Source organism: Episyrphus balteatus, chromosome 1, assembly GCF_945859705.1.
Source record: "Episyrphus balteatus chromosome 1, idEpiBalt1.1, whole genome shotgun sequence".
NCBI lineage: Eukaryota > Metazoa > Arthropoda > Insecta > Diptera > Syrphidae > Episyrphus > Episyrphus balteatus.
In genome coordinates, this window is record NC_079134.1 from 114183421 (window position 1) to 114202630 (window position 19210).

Consider the following 19210-nt stretch of genomic DNA (forward strand, 5'->3'; position numbering starts at 1 on the left):
ACATTATAAACCCAGTGACCTTGTCGATTAGGAAGAGGAAGACTTTGTGTTAAATCTGCTAGTTCTGATTTTTCGCAGGTAGGTACTATTGTTTTTAGAGAGCCAATGGATATCTTAAGATTTCAGACACAAGTTTCGAACACAGATTTTTGAAAAATACAAAAAATTGAAAAAAAAAGCACACGAATTTTTGTTGATTTTACTCTTGAGGACTAATTTTTGGTATAATCTAATGAAACAATAATTGGATTCAAAAATCATCTCTTTGGAACAAGTGGTTTCCAAAACATTACTTTTCAATTTTATACAATTTCTTCGAAATCCATACATTTTTTTAGTACTTGGGTGAAATCGGTTAATGCGATAGTTAATAGTTGATAGTCAGTAAACGATAAATTATGGAGCAAAATTATCGTTTTTTGACGCGATAGCGTTAGCGGATTCCACCACTGTTTTTCAATGAAAAAAGTGATTTAGTTCCACTTTTTTAACCAACATTATCATGTTGTTTTGGTATTGACTCTTATGAAAAATGTAATTTTTCGACGTCGATCCACCGTTTAGAATCGAAGATGCAAAATTGCATACTATCGAAAATAACTAGGTACCCATTTCAGTTAATTTTACGAAAAAACATGGGCAAAGCTACAAGAGCATAAAATAAATTTTTTGAGAACAAAATTACATAGGCAAACATATTCGGAAACTCTCCCCACCATAACTACTTGTTACCCTCCGATTCTTCCCGACAGCAAATAGTTGCGAAACTTTTTCGTGCAACCAAAAAAATAAAAAAATAGATAAATAAAAACCCCAAAACTATATAGAATAAAGAAAATCAAATAAAATAAAATGCATATCCTTGCTCTTATGGTTAAAGTAGCTCTTATATTAATTAAGGTTTTTATGAAAAAAAAAATTAAGGAAAATTATAATTTGATTTTATTAATGTAAAAAAATACATAAAATGTGTTTTTAAAATTAATTAAACACAGTTCTACTAGGTTTTGATCACAAAAAGAACTATGCCATCTGATTTTAAGAAAAACAAATTTGAAAATCGTTAGAGTCGTTTTTTTTTTAATAATTTTTTATATATAAAAATTTTCTAACATTTTCAAAAAAAAGTCATTTTTAAGAAATAATTAATTTACACTTAATAACTAAATTTCGAAATATTTCATTAACCTGTTTAAAAAAAAATTGATTAGATTAGATTAGAAAAGATTTTATTTAGTTTTCTTTTTACAATTTATATAACAAGAGTAATAAAAATCTTAATGTAATAATACAATATTTTGACATAACATGTTTTTGTTGTCTGTCAGATTGGCGTTATAAATTCAAATTTAAATATACTATAGGTAACGTAAGTTGCTAATAATTTTCTTTAACTTATACATTTGTAGATATTTTAACTTAATATTTTTATTAATTTAAAATGAGATTTGTAATATTTATATTAACAATAGGTACAATAATAAATATGGAATGTAATATTTAAATAATTTATTTAAATTTATTATCACAAATTTTTCATCAGTTCATACTTGATATGTTTTAAAAGTGTTTTTCATTGCTTTAAGCAAATTCATTTATTAACAAAGATCTATATTTTAGAGAGTAAGATAAAAAGTTGTAAAGGGAAGAGAAGTTACTACCATTTAACACATTATAAAATTCTTCAATGGACAAAGATTCTTTTCCAAAACAGGCTAGTCTCGTATTTTTATAAATCGGGCATCTGCCAATTAGGTGATATGTGTTTTCTACTTCATCCATATTACATATTGAACAGATTCCCAGTGTATCTTTTTTAAATGCTCTAGCATTAATATTTAATAAACCACCTCTAGCTTTAAGAATTAAGCTCACCAGGTAGGGAGAGTTTTCATCTATAAAGTAAGGTGTAATATTATAGTTCAAATGAGCATAAACATCATGAAACTGAGAGCCCTTAGCATCTGCAATGTGATTTTCATGTTCTCTAACTTCTAGTGCTATCAATAAAATACTATGAAGGTTATTGAAAGATGAGGTAGAAAGGTCTATTTCAATGTTAAGCATTTCACCTAAGTTTATCCAGTCTGAAACCCAAAACGTTTTCTGTACAATTGTTTCTTGTGCAAGGATTCGAGGTAATCTTCTACTAGGGTATTGAAGTACTTTATTGACATAGTCGAAATGCAGAGAGAGCGTTCGGAGAAATTGAGTTTTCAAGCCAGTTTCCAAGTGTAACATGTAGTTGGGGGTGTTGTTGGGTAGCTTTAACATTTGTTTCATGAAGAACCTGAACAGTTTTTCCACTTGGTCGAATTGTTTAGACCCCCAAATTTGAGCGCCGTATAGCATAATAGAAAAAAAAATTGTGTTCCCATTGGGAATCCGCTATTATTGAACACTAAGCGAACAAATCCCTGAAAAAAAAAACTTTGTGGTTACAAAATTACTAAAACTATAACAAAAAAAGGTATTATATTTGGTTGATTTGTACTGGGTTTGGTTTATTTTAGATTTGTATTTATGTACCTATTTATTTATTTTTTGTTTTTATACGCAGGGGTCGAATTACGGCATACGTTCGTTAACGAATAGTTGCTATGTATCCCTATCGTTTTCTAATAATTAAATAGAGACATAAATATTCAAAACGTTAACGTATGATCGTTATCGTGTGCCGTAATTCGACCCCAGAATTTACGAAGCTGAAGATTTGTATATTTTTAAATTTATGATTCTTATTTGAAAGGATTTTATTTTTTCTGTTAATTTACCTATTAACACTGACGACAAGAAGATGGACATTTTGTTCAATTATTGAATGCTAGTGTTTATTTACTTTCATGCGTTATCATCTAAGTCAAATTTTCGTAGTTCACATTATTTGCAAGTTGCATTTTCCATATTCACTGTGGCGTATACGTACTATTTTTATTAGCATTCTTTTAATTTTTAATTTTAATTTGACAAGGTTTGGCATGAGGGACTTGAGTACAAACTGCAAAGGGATCTTCCCAGACAGTACTATGAAATATTAAAATCGTACATCTCAGACCGATTGTTTAGAGTAAGGTACGATCAAGAATATTCGGAATTGAAGAAAATAGAAGCCGGTGTACCACAAGGAAGTGTCCTAGGTCCTACCCTGTATTTACTATACACAAGGGATATCCCAGTTGGGAATCACACCATAATGGCTACTTTTGCAGATGATACCGCAATTTTGGTACCCGACAAATGTGTCTCTAGGGGAGCAGTAAAGCTGCAATATGCCGTCGACACAGTCAGAGATTGGACCGAAAAATGGCGTATCAAGCTCAATGAAACAAAATCTTCACATATAAACTTTACAAATAAAAAGATAAACAATATTCCAATATTCATTAATAATCAAGCTGTACCTTACGCCAATACGGCCAAATACCTTGGAATGACTTTGGATGCAAAGCTAAAGTGGAAAGAGCACATCAAAAAGAAAAGAGAAGAACTAAACTTGAAATATAGAAAAATGTACTGGTTACTTGGTAACAACTCTGATTTATCAACCCAAAACAAAATAATGCTGTATAATCAAGTACTAAAGCCTGTTTGGACCTATGGTATCCAATTATGGGGCTGTACAAAGAAAACAAATATCGAAATCATCCAAAAATTCCAAAACAAAGTCCTTCGTGGAATAGTTAATGCACCTTGGTACATAAGAAATAGCGATCTACATCGTGACTTACAAATAGAAACGGTTACAGAAGTTGTTAAAAAATACGCTGTATCGCATAATCAGAGACTGCAAAGTCATACCAATTCTGAAATGGTGTCCGTCTTGAATACAAGAAACCATGTTCGAAGATTAAGAAGAACCAAGCCTCATGAGCTTATGGTCTAAAAAGACATGGGAAAGTATTAAAAGTTTAAACTTCCCCCAAAGTGATTTTACAAAGTTAAGAAAGAAAAATCTGATGTCGATCTCTCAAGATTGGTCCTGATAAAGAGGTGGTTTTAGTGGTTAAGAGTCCCACACTACTTGGTGTCGAATACTGCCAAGTGTCTTTTGAAGATTTCCTCCCGTCAAAAAAAAAAAAAAAAAAAAAAATTTTAATTTAAAAAATTCCAGCATTCAGTTGGTCTCAGAAACGGAAAAATACAAAACCGGGAGGCTTGCCGCGGTTTTCTCCTGGAAACAATATAAAGCCGCGAGTTAAAGCTGCATTATTATAAAGCTGCATACTAACATTTTGGCTATCCCTCCTTTATCAAAATTTGATATGGGCTCTTAAACTAATAGTAAATATGTTTTTAAGGTGGTGCCAGAAAAAGCCATTTTGTATCTTTTTTGTTTTTTGTATTTTTAATATTTCTCTATTAACATTTCTGATTACAGTTTGATTTTGGTTATAGTTTTTATTACTTTAACCCATAAACATTCCTTCTTCATTTTTGTAACTCAAGACAAAGATTTGGCCCTATAATTTTGTTATTGACTGTACATTAGGGTGTGTCAAAATGCAAAAGTATTGAATTTTCAAATGTAATAGCTTTTAAAAGTTGCATTGCTTATCAAAATTAAATCCTGCGTTTACAGTTTTCATTTTAATTAATATCTTTGGCTCGCTCAAAATATAGGAAGTAATTTGGATTTTTAGAGGTTTTTGAAACATATGTTTTTTTTTATATTGCGCCGTTTGGATACAAAAAAAAATCTATTAAATATTTTTAGGCTTTCACGTGAAAGATAATTCCAAGAAAAAGCTTATATTTGTTGGAATTGAACACTCAGTAAAGAAGCTGCGAATTAATAAGTGAAGGAAAAAAAATCATTTTTTCATATAAAATGGTTTTTTTCTTTACAACTTCAACCGATTTGAGCGAGCCAAAGACGAACGATATTATAATTTTTTTTATATATTATTATATCTTAGACCCTAATTCAACTTTTGACCAATATTACATTTGAAAGTTAGAGTACTTTTTTTCCCATACAAAAATGACACACAATATCGTTTGTATCAAATTGAATAAATGATCAACGTTTTTAACCGTTTTCGATGAACAGTCATGTTAATAAAATGTTCGTTTGACTTAAGAAAATCGTTACTGAGTGGGAAGCGCAAGCGAGCTGAATGGGTTGGCGGACTTAGAAACCCCTATGCCTACACCACAGTTCTTTCACTCATAAATAATTTAATCTATTTTAAATGAACATTGAGACAGGTATATGGAAGCGCTAACACCTACCAATTTCAAGAAGGCCAATAATAAAGCTTCACAATTCGTTTAAACAAACGAAAAAGCGATTTAAATTGCATCTAACGATTTATACACAAAGCTAAACAAAATTAAAAAATAAATACATAGGTTTTTATTTATTTGCAATAAGAATTTGAGTTTTTGGAATGTGTCGGTTCTACGTTCTGCCAAGAATTAGTTAAGCAATAACAAAAATTAAATCGCTTTCGGTAGTGAATTTACTCCTGACTTAAAAAAATACCTAAAGTTTTCGCGATGGTATGCGCACTTAAAGCATGTTTCAATCCAACTTAATTGTACCCTAATAAGAAGTCGGTAGAAGCGGCGGGAAATCTAACGCTTAATATACATACATCAATTAGAGCTTAAGACATTGTATAAAAGCTCAAAGTTTCTACCTGCGCAAACGACACCTGCTTAACTCCTCCGCATATGAGCGGCACTTCTACTTAATGAAAAAACAAAGCTTAAAACTGCGCACTTGCTACGTCTTCTTCGTCTGAGCCGCTGACCACACAGGTATCACCAAGAAACCAGACGATGTGGTGGTATAAGCGGTGTAACCAGTTTTTAGCTTAAAGGTGAAACAGCTTCAGTGAACTGCTGTATTCTAGCCGACCCAATTGGGATCCTCTCTCTCTTATTCATTTTTGTTTTGTCCAAACTTCAGTACAGTGAATCAAATGATAATATGAATAACCAAACTGTTGATGGTTTTATTATTAAAAAAAAGTAAAGTATAAGTCAGTTCTGTTTGGTTTTAATTTGTAGATAAAATTTAAAAGAAGGAATTTGAATCAATAGAGGACCATGCATCAAAAAGGGAGCATGGATGGATATCCATCTTCGTTGAATGTTGATGTTTTAAAACTAGGTATAAGGATTACATTTGTTAATAAAATTGTAAGACCCAGATTTTCATTGCGGAGTTCAAGTTAACCCCGGATCTGAACAAAATTTTTTGATATTAAATTAAATCCGGCTTCTTGCATTGAGTCAAAAGTGGCTCTAAAAGATTCAAGCAAATGTTTTTTAAAACATATTATTTTTTCAAAAACACGTTGTTTGTAGAAATTTTAACGAAACAACTTGAAAATGGTTCGAAAAATGCCCGATTTTATTATTTAGGTGTGTCGGTCGGTCTTTAAAACAGTTAAAAGGCACATGCCTTAGAAATTGAAAGGTAATACCTACAGAGTTATATACCATTTCCATTTTTGATGTTATTTTAAATTTATCATTAATACATTTTAATCAACAACTTTACAGGATAACTTGGTTGCAGACTTCATTCTTAGTTTACTTATTACCAAGACATTTCGAATGCAAATAAAATACTCGTACGCTTAAACATCGTACACACTGTAGTTTGTCTCCTATTATCTTAAAGGTTTTAATGCCAATTCGTATGAAGCAGCTCTAAGCTATCAATTGGTGTGCTATTTGTCTTATACCTACATTGTGGCAATCTTCGTGGAATGAAAAGCTTAGATAAAAAAAAATTAAATTGAAAGTTGTATCTATGTATATCCGATTGTTAAGCTTTTATATATTAGGTTTCGCGCAGTCTCATATTGGACGTGATCGCGTTTACAAAAAAAAATCTGTTCCTTCTTTTTGTTTTATATTTTCATACAGTCTTAAAGGAATACATTTATTATAAATAATTATAAAACGAATATCGACATCTTACTGGCGTTAAATAATACGAGCTTACGACTTAATAAAACGTTTATGATTTTTTTTATTGTGATAAATCTCTTTTCTTAAACTGACCAATCAAAATAATAACAAAATTGCAATACTCGTACCTGTCTGCATTCTCCTTTTCGTTTGTCTTATATTCTCATATTGAATATCTGGACGATTGTGTTTACACCACCAGTTAAGTTCAGTTTTTATTTGCAGTACCTACATACTAATTCCAAAACGAAGTTAACTTGGAAAAAATATATAACTTGGTTATGTCATCGTTTGTTCTTCTTTTTCACAAGTGTTAATTGAAATTTCTTTCAAGTTATTAATTTGTTAATTTGTTTATTGAAAGAATTTTTTCCAAAATAAAATGTCACTGTATTATTGATAAAGGTGAGTTAAAATTAAAAATTGAATAAAATATAAATGTCAGTTATATTTTTACTAGCAGAATAATATTATATGTCGGGAATTTGTAACAACAGGTGCACTCATGCATTTTTTCTTTAACTTTTTCTTTTGATATACTTTTATTAATAAAATAACAATTAACAATTAATAGTAATTAAAAAAAAATAAAAATACAAAAATACGCTCTCTCATTGTCGTTTACAGCTATGGACAAAATAATAGGAACACTCCTTAACTCCAACGAAAAATGTTTGTTACAGTTAAATTAGACAAAAATTTTATAAGTTTAGTATATTTTCATAGTGATACAAATATTGTCAATTTTATGTTTATTTTTTGAGTACCTAAACAAAAAAAAAATATTTGTAAATTCTTACAAAAAGTTGGTTTCAACTACTAAATCAGCTGGTCAAAAAAAAAAAATAAGGAACACATGATTAAAACCACAAATAACTTAGCTGTTTGTTTAAAAGTTTGTGGTGGAATTTTTACTTTAAAATTAATTTTAAAATTTTATTTTATAATGAGAAACATTGCATTAAAAACCATCACGAAGTCAATTTAGCAATGCGTAGTTGCTGTTAGACTGTGGGAGTGATCGTTGCTTATAATTCGAATTCTTTAGAAATAGTGGTCAATGTTGTGAATACTGAAGAATCAAATAAACCAGAAGAGTTCTATATAAAACTACTAGTTCAGAAAATGGGGAAAAATCCGAAAAAAGTTGTGACGTCAGCTAAGTTTGAATGCAGTATTGAAGAGGGGTTTATCCTGTCTCTGCAAGTTATCTGTCTGACAAGTCCTTCTCGAGATATTAAGGCTAATGCCTTAATGCAATACTGCATTAATGCAATACTGCATTCAAACTTAGGTGACGTTACAAACAATAAAATGCAAGGTCTACAATACAAGCTTCACAAAACTAAACTACCACCAGCTGATGAAGTACAAGTTGAAACAAACTAAGTGTAAAATATTACAATTTTTTTTGTTGTTAACTCAAAAATTTATTGAATATTTTGACAATATAATAACAACTTTAAAAAAATGCCAGATTTTCAATTTTATTGATTTATTTAAGTGCAACAAACAGATTTAGTTGGAGGAAAGAAGTGTTCCTATTATTTTGGCCATTGCTGTATATGAGTATCGAATTGATATTTCACTCCCAACGAGTTATATGAATAAATTAAAACTTGTATCATGAAACAAAAACTTTAAAATAATATTCATTCAAAACCTGATGACGTTTAGATGAATGTATACGATAAAACTACAATTATTGAACACAAAGCTCTTAACCACAAAGCTACTATCTTGGCATTAAACAATTAAATACAAAATTTAAACAATTTATCTACTTTGTGTATAACATACTCGTACATAAATGACTACAAGTAAAAAAAAACTAACAAATTATTCAAAAAAAAGAACAAAAACGAAAGTTGAATAACATCATTAAACATTTTTTTTTCTCAGAGAGAAAAGTATTTTGTATTTATTGATAATATTAATCGTTGATCCTTTCTCTCTAAAAACGCGAAGCTTCCAAGTTTCCGAATGGTTCTGTCAGCGAGAGTGAAACACGAGTTTTAACTTTCAGTTCAGTTTTATTTTTAACTTAGAAAATTGTTGAAACCATTTCAGCAACTTGAAATCTCAGAACAAAATTAATTAATTAAAACAATTCGGAAGATAAATAATGAATGTTTCATTTCTCTGAGTTTGTGTACAACCAGAGCCAGAAGATTACTTTCCTAATTGATTGAAGTTGATTAAAGAAAGTTCTAATTTTTCAGGTACTTTTACGAAATTTTTTTCCTAAATTTATATTTTATAAAATATGATAATATAATTATCTGAATTAAGTTCCTGAACGGAATGGGTTAAGTTAGTTTTTTATGAAATATATGTTACATCTTGTATGTATATGCTGTACACGAAAAAAGACATCCTCTAAATAAATGGAATCTGTACTATAATTAAAGTTAATTTCTGCATAGTTTTGCCGAGAGAATTCCGTTTTGAAACAAAAAAAAAAAAAATTGAACCTGAATCAACCATCTACAATGTAAAATTTATAGAAAAGAAAGCTTCTTAAATTAAGGTGAAAAGAACATCCTTTTATTTTTGTTTAAGAATTGCGGCGATTTTTTAAAATAAAACACCTTGTGTTGATTCCAAAAGCAGTGTGGTTATAAAAACGGGATTATAAAAGCGGGATTTTTAAAAAGCAGTTTTTTTTTTTTAAATAGTATTTTAAAAGAACAAGATTATGAAATTTGGGATATCTAATTTGTATGACAAAAAAAAATACCCCAAATAGCAGATAGGATTAGTTTTGTGTTTTGGAAGAAAACTGCACAACTAAGAAAATGCCCCATAAAAAAAAGCAACCCGGTAAGATTTTTTCATCATTTCGGCATTTTTGCCGTATTAAACTGTTCGTAAGTCCGGTTCTGTAACTGAGATAAAAAGATGAATTTAAATAAGTTTTTGTTTATGTTTTTCGTATATGCTAGAAAAATCGTATTTTTTGTATCTTTTTCGTTATTAAATAGGTAAATAAAATTGAGTTAAAACAATATTATATTTTTAGTTTTGTCTTTTAATAACGTGCAAAACGGCACTTTTTCCATAGGGGCAGAAAAACCCAAGGTCAAAAATAGTTCTTTTTTTTTGAAAAACGGTATAACTCCAAAATATTTTTTTTAAATATTGCATTCTTCTCACTTCAGATTCTTTGATGTAATAAGCTTAGAACAAGCTATTATCTACGATCAGAGGTTCATCATAAGTGCATGTTAGTGGTTAGTAAACAAAAAATACAACCTCCCACATGCACAATATAAAACAAAATAATGACGAACAAATTTACAAGTTATAAAATTATTATAAGTACAAAAAATCCAACATATATGATTTACATATATTGATTAACAGTCACGATTGTGGAGCACTGCACAGAGAAAAATATGACCCGCTAAAAAATAAAAGATTGCCATATTGTTTTACCGTCCATACATTTCATAAGGAAATCTTATTAAAATCAACGATTAATAAGGTTTTTTTAAGGAGATTTCTTATTATTTTTATAGAGAAAATCTTATTAAAATTTGACTGAAAAGTTGATTTTTTTTGCAACTTAGCACTAGAACAAAAATCGCGATCAATATTTTCATGGCAGGTTGGTTCAGGTGGTAAGGTGGGCGACTAATGATTTGAAGTCTCCAGTTCGATTCCCAGCCTGGTCATCGTTTTTTTTATTTTTTTGCAGATTTTAAAACAATAAGGAAAACCCGAATGTTTTAATAAGGTTTCCTTCTTGGATGAAAACCATAGAGAAATCTTATTGTTTTTGTTCTATTTTATGTGGTCTATTTTTCTCTGTGTGGTTCGAAACAATGTTTTTAAACCCATTTTCGTCAAATTAAAGTCTAAGGATGAATGGTTCAAGTTATAAAGTTTACTCATGCGACTAAGAGGCTCATTAATACCATAGTTTGTTCTATGAAAATCGATATGCAAAGGTTCAAATCTTCGTAGGCGGTGAGATCCACCCGGATAATTTATACCAATACAAGCTAATAGGAGCGTCAATTTGGGAATTAATAAGCTGATGAAGAAAGATTAAATCATTATTTACACGCACAGAGAAAAATATGACCCGCTAAAAAATAAAAGATTGCCATATTGTTTTACCGTCCATACATTTCATAAGGAAATCTTATTAAAATCAACGATTAATAAGGTTTTTTTAAGGAGATTTCTTATTATTTTTATAGAGAAAATCTTATTAAAATTTGACTGAAAAGTTGATTTTTTTTGCAACTTAGCACTAGAACAAAAATCGCGATCAATATTTTCATGGCAGGTTGGTTCAGGTGGTAAGGTGGGCGACTAATGATTTGAAGTCTCCAGTTCGATTCCCAGCCTGGTCATCGTTTTTTTTATTTTTTTGCAGATTTTAAAACAATAAGGAAAACCCGAATGTTTTAATAAGGTTTCCTTCTTGGATGAAAACCATAGAGAAATCTTATTGTTTTTGTTCTATTTTATGTGGTCTATTTTTCTCTGTGCGTCTCTGTACATCTGAAGAAGTTGGATGCGTTGTTCATATGGTGGCAAGTTGAAAGAATCTGTCCAAGGAAGACCTTTAAGAGCGAAGCGTCTTGAAGGTCTATCTGTCTTGAAAGCGACGATATAGTATTGAAATCCTATGTACCTAGTTAGTGAGTTTTGCCTTTGGACCGAGGAATGTGTAATCGAAAATTTTCTGTGTTGTACTGGGCATTCAGAAAACCAAACAGATGTTGATGAATGAAAAGAATTTCGAATACTTCTCTTCGTTTCTTTTACGAATTCAGGTTATTTATTTGAATACGGTCTCGATAGGGAGGTAAGATAAGTGCGAACAAATGTTATATACAAAGATCGAGTCACGTGCATAGCGCTTAGAGAAAACTTTAGACCTTTGTTTTCACAAAGCAGAGTTGACTCTAAGCACACTTTCATCTACGTGTGTTAGGAAATTAAGTCGTAGACTTAAGTTTATTTAACATTATATCGGACTTTTAGACTGATAGTGTTATAACTCAAAAAAAAATTTTTGGGAAATGTTAAATAAGAAAATCATAAAACTAAATTAACATAAAATAAAACAGATGAATTTAATAATGACATTCTGCCATCTAGCGGGTGGTTTTGAGCTTTGTACGAATGTATATTTTGTAGTCGTAGTCAAAGATATGAAATTCTTTGCACTTTGAACGCTGTCCTGATTACGTCCAACATATTCGGTTACAATATTACAGTGTTTCTCTTTCTAGTTTTTTTTTTTTATTAATTAGTTAGTCGTTTGAGGTAGACACATCTTTTTAATGTTGTCTATAAGAATGGCAGTGAATTAAAAAAAAGCGTACTATTTGCTTAAAATCCACAGTCCTGGTTCAAGATCTTAATTTTTAACTCACTGTTTTCTCTGAACTCTGGTTCATTTGAACACATGTGTCCATAATTGAATCATTTATTTTCAAAACATAATAAGTCCACTTTTTTTCAAAATTCGTTTTTTTTTGACTAAATTTGTACTCTAGGGATAACCACGTCTGTCTTCAGAATATGAAGTATCTAATCCATCTATATCCGACTTTACAGTTACGCGAAATATTTGTTTAAGTGCCAAAAACAGGATAAGTCCCGGACTTATCATCTTTTGAAAATAAACAACAGCTTCTTTATGTAAAAATTTTATATTAGACTACTGGCTGAAAAAGTTAAATAAGCACTCCGGCAATCCCGACAAACAATTTTGGTTCTATAAAGCTTTACAGATGCAATTGTTGCTTCTGTAAAGCATTATAGAAACAAAATTGTTAGTAGGGATGTATTTTAATCTCAAATATAATTGTTTGATAGACTGGGGCTGAATGCAAAATCGTAAATCCGTTTTAATACTATTTTCACATCAATTTATTTTCAAAGTATGATAAGTCCAAAAGCGTTTTTATTTTTTATCTTTTGAACTATCACTCCAAAAATTAAAAACGAAGCTGTATTCTGTAGTTAGACAAAAGTTCTACAAAATATATTTTTTATAAATTTTGCTACACACATCAAAAGAAAATAGAACGTTTTTTTCTTCTCCTGAAAAATTTAAAATCATGGACTTATCATGTTTTGAAAATAAATTATTCAATTATGTAAGTGAACAGTAACTGCTAAAAAAAAAACAATGAAAACTAGCATAAAACTAGCTATAAATTAACGATTAAAACTTATTTCAAAGTAAAATTACAGTCAATAGACTTGTTTATTGACCATATTATTGTTTCAAGAAATAAATAACATTAAACCGTTATAATAAATTTATAAGGTTTGTTTTTCTTGAAACCATGCAAAAAGTGACTTAGTCCACTTTCATAATTAAGGGCACATATATGAATTTTAAATCAGAGTTAAATCCTAATAGACCAGGGCCGATAAATTTGAAAAGAAAAAAAATCTTGGTAGAATGAAACCCATTGAAAAATGGGGTGAATATGATTAGAATGAAAGGAAAAATAAATTACGGGCGAGCCGAGTTAGGGAAGTGGGTGGGTTGAGTTTTTAATGGTAAAAATGGTATATCTCGATTTCCGGCAAAACTACAAGTCGTATGTCTACAATTTTTATATCGACAATTTTTTCATATAATCTCAAAATGTAGGTATGTGAAAAATTCAAATAACCGAGTTTTTGTTTTTTTATTTTTATCTTTTTTCAAAAAAAAATTTTTCTATACGAAATTTTATGAAAACCTACCTTATTATGTTCCAAATACACTGCAATTTATTTGATTTAAAAAACTTATTTTTTAGCCATATTTTGACTTGATATCAAAAAAAAAAAATCATGTGTGCAATTCACACGTGGTAGAAGTGAAACCTTAAAAAATCATTTTTCTTGCAAAAAAAATCGAAAAAGTCTACTTTTTTTTATTCTATCACCTTTAAATCCACCCACCTATAATAAATTTTATATCACCCAAAAGCTTATTGTTTCAGCTCAAAATATTCATATCGACCATGTCTATACAACATCCACAAAAAGAGCTAGAATTGTTTGAACCCAATCAATTTTTTCATCAAAAAAGTACAAAAATCAATCTTTTTCCTCCCATTAAATCTATTTTTTTAAATGACAACCCATGATAAAATATCATCTGAAAGCTTATTTCACTTTTTATATGACGTATCAATCATATTTCTACCATGCCTACAAAAAAAGTACGATTTTTTAAATCCAACCATGTCGATATTTCAAACTGAGATAACGGTACTTCCTACACTGGTGGCTGGTCATCGGCAACAGATCTCCACAGGTGTTTTGAGGTATTATTAAATTTTTTTCAACTTAAGATTGTGTAACTTGTAGAGCACCTACCGTTATGTGAGATATATCAAATAAAAGGTTATGTTATCAGCATGCGTATTAAAGTTAAATCAAATTTGTGTGTGCACTAGATCAAAAGATATAACGTGTGTAGAATAAGAACATCTTTGTACCGTTATCTCAGAATTTTGAATATGAAATTAATTGAAATGTACAATTATAGTTTATTTAATTACCTATCTACAGTGCAAATTTCATTCATCTATCTATTAAAACAAAAAAGTTATAACAAGTTGAAGTCGTGTCGCGTTTTCGTTTCATCTTGTTTCAAATCACTACGATACTAAAGAAGTTTTCACTTCAAAAAAACGCCCTAATTTTAAATCGAAAATTCACTTGTCAAAATATCAGCTTTTTAAAAAAGGTGGGAGGCATTTCGTTCGTTAAAATGTCTTCTTTCAGATGGTGTAAACAAAAATTTAAACTAGTATACTATAGTACCTACATAATCTGGTAAAATGCAAAAAATGAAAAAAGCTTCGGTTCGAAAATTTTTTTTATCATTGTTTACAATTTTGGCCTATTCATTTAAATTTACACTTTATTACTCAAAAACCGTAAGATTTATCAATGCATGAAATGAAATCTTACACCCACTTCCCGAACTCGGCTCGCCCGTAATTTATTTTTCCTTTCAATCTTATCATATTCACCTCCTTTTCCAATTTTCCAATGGGTTTCATCCTACTATGATTTTCTTTTACTTTTTAATGTTTTTGAAGGCTTCGGCACTGGTCTATAACTGGAACGCTGATTCCAGATAGGAAATAAGATAAGACAACATAAAAAGTTCTGAACCAAGATTTAATTATTTATATTTGCAAATATCTCTGCAATCTTGGTGAAACCACTTATCAGCGAATACAAAAGCAAAAGGGCCATCGCATTTTATTACTACAAATCAATAAAACGAGCCTAATATAATCAAATAATAACAAAACCCAAACTAAGATTATTTATTTTTATTTTTTTGTTTTGTTTAACATTTGGGTCAATTACTTTTTATCCAAGCAATCAGGTTCACTATAGTCTACCAAATATATTTCTCACAACAACATCGCATGAACTACTTGTTTTCGGGAGCATTGTTTAGCAGGTTTATTAATGTCGGAGTGGTTTGACTACTCCTGGGTACTAAAATTTGGCTGCTGCCAAATGTGCCCCTCGGCTTAACTAACTATTTAATACAAAAACAAAACAAAAAAAAATAAAGTAAAAGTTGACCAAGGAGTTGTTTTAAGGTTCCAACACTTCGTGGCTTTTGTATTATTGACAATTTTCTCCTCGTTGTATTGTAGCTACGGACGCGCGGCATCAGAAATACATCGATGACATCATTTGTTCCAAATAGCATGAAAATATCGACGAACCTCCAACAATATCAGGTCCGGAATATAAATTTTAAGGTACACAAGGTTACTAAGCATTTCACCTATTTTAACTAAAGATAGCTTCGATTACACGATATAAACTTCGTAATTGGTAAATAATTACTTTTTATAATTGAAATAATGATTTTTTTTAATGCTGCGTATAATTAAAGCCATGTTTTATTGGGAATTGAGTACTTAGGTTTGTAAGATTTTACACTGTAAACAAAAGACGATTAAAACGAATAAACAAAAATATTTGCTTGTTGTGGCTAGCAGAGTAGTTTTTTTGAAGTTATAAGTTATTGACATTTTAACAACAACGATATAAAAAATTAAAATAAATTAAAATAAATAAAAGCAATCGTTTTTTGTTGCGTTTAGTGTAATCAATACTGTAACTCTGTTTAATTTTTCAACAAAACAGCCCTAGAATACATCTAGCAAGTAGGTACTTCATTTATTTTTCGGCTTGCGAAGAAGTTATGTGTGTTATTAATGGTAGTAATAATTTATTGAATTTTTTCCATCTTAGAATTGCAACACGAATTCTAACATTTACATATTTATCTATTTTTAAAAGAAATTTGACAAATAGCCGCAGAGCCTTAAATGAATCTTTTATAATAATCCGACTCTGGTAACATTGAATTGAGACATTGATACAGAGCAAACGACAACTAGTTAGGAAATATTCAGCAAAAATAAAAGCAATCTGCGAAGGCTGTAAAAGTTGATGTGAATGAAACTGGTTTTAGATAGTTAATTTGATAAGAGGACAATTTGGAGGTGCAAAATATTACTGTTGTGTGCAAATAAACAAAAATAAAGTAATATCTCTCTAGAGCACGTTGAAGAGAGTAGATTTTTCTGTTTGTTGTGAAGTAGAGAGTAGACATATCTATAGGTTATTATATTATTATCTACCGATCTTCTGCCGATTTCATTTTTATAGCTAAGGTGAATAAAATAAATATTCTAGGTTGTATTAAGTACATAATTAAATCACCATTCAAGGAATGTTCGGCGATTGTGGTTGACGGTGAAGTTCCTAGAAAATAGCCGAAACAGAACAAAAAAAACATCAATACCACAACAATAAACTACTATTAATAAAGTTAACTTTCAGCTTTTTAAATAACTTTTGTTTATTCCAAATAAATTCAAGTTTTGTGAGTAGAGTTGTAAAAATATCAATTGAAAAAAAATGCATTTGAAATTAAAAAAAAAAATATTTCTTGGAACTGAAAAAAAAAAATTAAAAAAATGTTTGTTACGAATAAAAATATTTTGCTTTAAGACCAAGCATTCTTTTTAAATTGGTATTTTTACAACCCTGAGTCCCTCATAGTACTATTATGGCGATTTGTATCAGAGCAACATGATGAAAAAATGTATTGCGTGACTCTAGTTTAGTATTTTAAGAACTTGCCCTGTTATTTTTGTCTTCAAAAACGTATAAATGTTTCCAAAGCTGAAGTTAGATCGAAAAATATTATAATTTGAATTTAAGAAAACAAGGATTTTCAGAGCAAAAAACAAACTAAAATAAACACATTTTCTCGAACTGTTGTATGTTTATTTCTCTTTGAACAAAAGCCTTTGGAAATTTGTATGCTTTTTTGAAAACTGCAATATCGGGACAGTTTTTTTAAAATAATAAACCAGTGCCACAATAACAAATTTTTTTCGGCCTGTTGCTCTGAAATAAAATTAAGAAATTGAATTTTCATAAAACTTGGAACTATTAATTAATTTGCAGCTAAATGGCGTATGAAATAACAAAAATTTTGATCAATTGATTGTTTCTTTCTATTAGGCAATGTTTTAGTGAAAGAATAATAAAAACCAAAAATCAATTACGGGCAGAGGTAGAAAATACTGTTGCAATGTAGGGATTTTTCGAAATTTCACAACAACTGCATTTAAACGAAACCAGTAAGAATTTGGTATGAACAAATTGCCAAATTCTGAGAGTCCTATCAGTTGGCATATCAGCATATTTCGTTTGATCCATTACTTTTGGGACACCCTGTATTTTCGTCGACCTTACGAGTGTGGTTATACGAACGTAGACGAAATTATATCAAATCATCAAATTAAGACCTACAGCCTGCTCAGAACAAATTCCTTTTATTCAAAAAGGTCACGAAGATAGGAACAATAATATGAATATGTTTGAAGTTCTTCCAAACTTTTTGTTCACCCAGTGCTCGGCTATAGCGATCGGGGAAATTGTTATTGAAAAGAAAATTTTCTGATAAGTTTCAATTCTTTCGTGCTTCACTCCAACCGATCATTTCATTTCAATCAGGAAAAGAAGAGGTAAATTATGTACAAATTAATTCTGTGGCTTGAAAAACTATGAAAACGCTTGGAACTAAAATTATACAAAACTTTGCTATCTTGGGTATTTCACTTCATTTTTTTAATTCGACGAAAAAATATTTTATTCTTGCAAAATACGAGCAAACACGACTTACATATTTCAAGTAGTTTAATTGTTTTTTGTTCGACTGACAGAAATTATTTTCAATAATTTAAAAAAATTAGTTTTCGGTGTTCAACTTAAAATTTTTAAAGTGGCTCTGCGAAGGTCTCTCTTCAAATCAAATCCGTTAAAAGGATTTGATTTGAAGAGAGACCTTCTTACCTGCTTCACTAACTTAAAAACTCACAAAAATATATAGAAGATTGCTTTTTTTAGAGCTGGCATTTCTAAGGTGTAGGCTTTTTTGGATTTTGGCACTTCGTTTGCCATAGAAAATTAAATACTCTGTGCAACAAGTAGGTATGTACTCTTATATTAAACTGTTAGATTTGTAAACATTCGTTAAAATATTTCAAAGGTTATTATATTTAAGAATTAAAAGATACCACAATAATTTCATGGTTGAAAGAATTTTTAAAAATCTATTTTCTTTGTTAGTACATCGTGTAAATTGCTAATGATGAGAAGTTTGTCTGACCGAAATGCATTCGATAAATGTTTTTTTTTATTTTATTTTGACGAATAAAATTTAAATAAAAAGTTATTTTTGGTCTTTAATAAAGCTCAATACAAAAATTTGTGGTAAATAAAGGACGTTTTATAAAATAAAACTATTAAATCTAGACCAAAAATTTAGTTAAAACTTTTAATTGTTAAACTAAAAAGTAGTTTTATACATAAATATGTAATGCACGAGTATGTATAATATGATTTAAATATATTTTTGGATATCGGTTCACGTATCATTCCCACTTGTGCAGTATCTCTAAATTTCAAACTTTAGTAAGTCAAACAGTAGTGTTTCGATCACTTCAAAGTCCTTTATGTTGCAGCCATAAGACGAAATACCAAATGTTTAATTTATTATTTAGGTATTGTTTGTTTATAAATATAAAAAACCTTTAGTTAGATCAATATGTAGGTACTTTTATCTCGATTTACAATCTTTTAAAAAGAACTTAAATGGTCTTTGAAAGTTCAAGAAATAATAGGACTTTTTGTGGCGCAAAAAGGATGTGAATTAACTTGAAATCTCATTTCTTAGCTAAATTACCCTGTTTGACTT

At 29.6% G+C, this 19210-nt stretch overlaps 1 protein-coding gene across 1 annotated transcript in view; it reads left to right on the top strand.

Annotated features, from left to right (window-relative positions):
* Positions 1-6812: 6812 nt before the first annotated feature.
* LOC129921148 (uncharacterized) overlaps positions 6813-19210 on the top strand; it is a 41222-nt gene continuing 28824 nt past the window's right edge. Inside the window, exon 1 of the mRNA XM_056002841.1 lies at positions 6813-7332. The gene's annotated coding sequence lies outside the window, so the exon portion shown is untranslated. The remainder of the gene's footprint in view (positions 7333-19210) is intronic.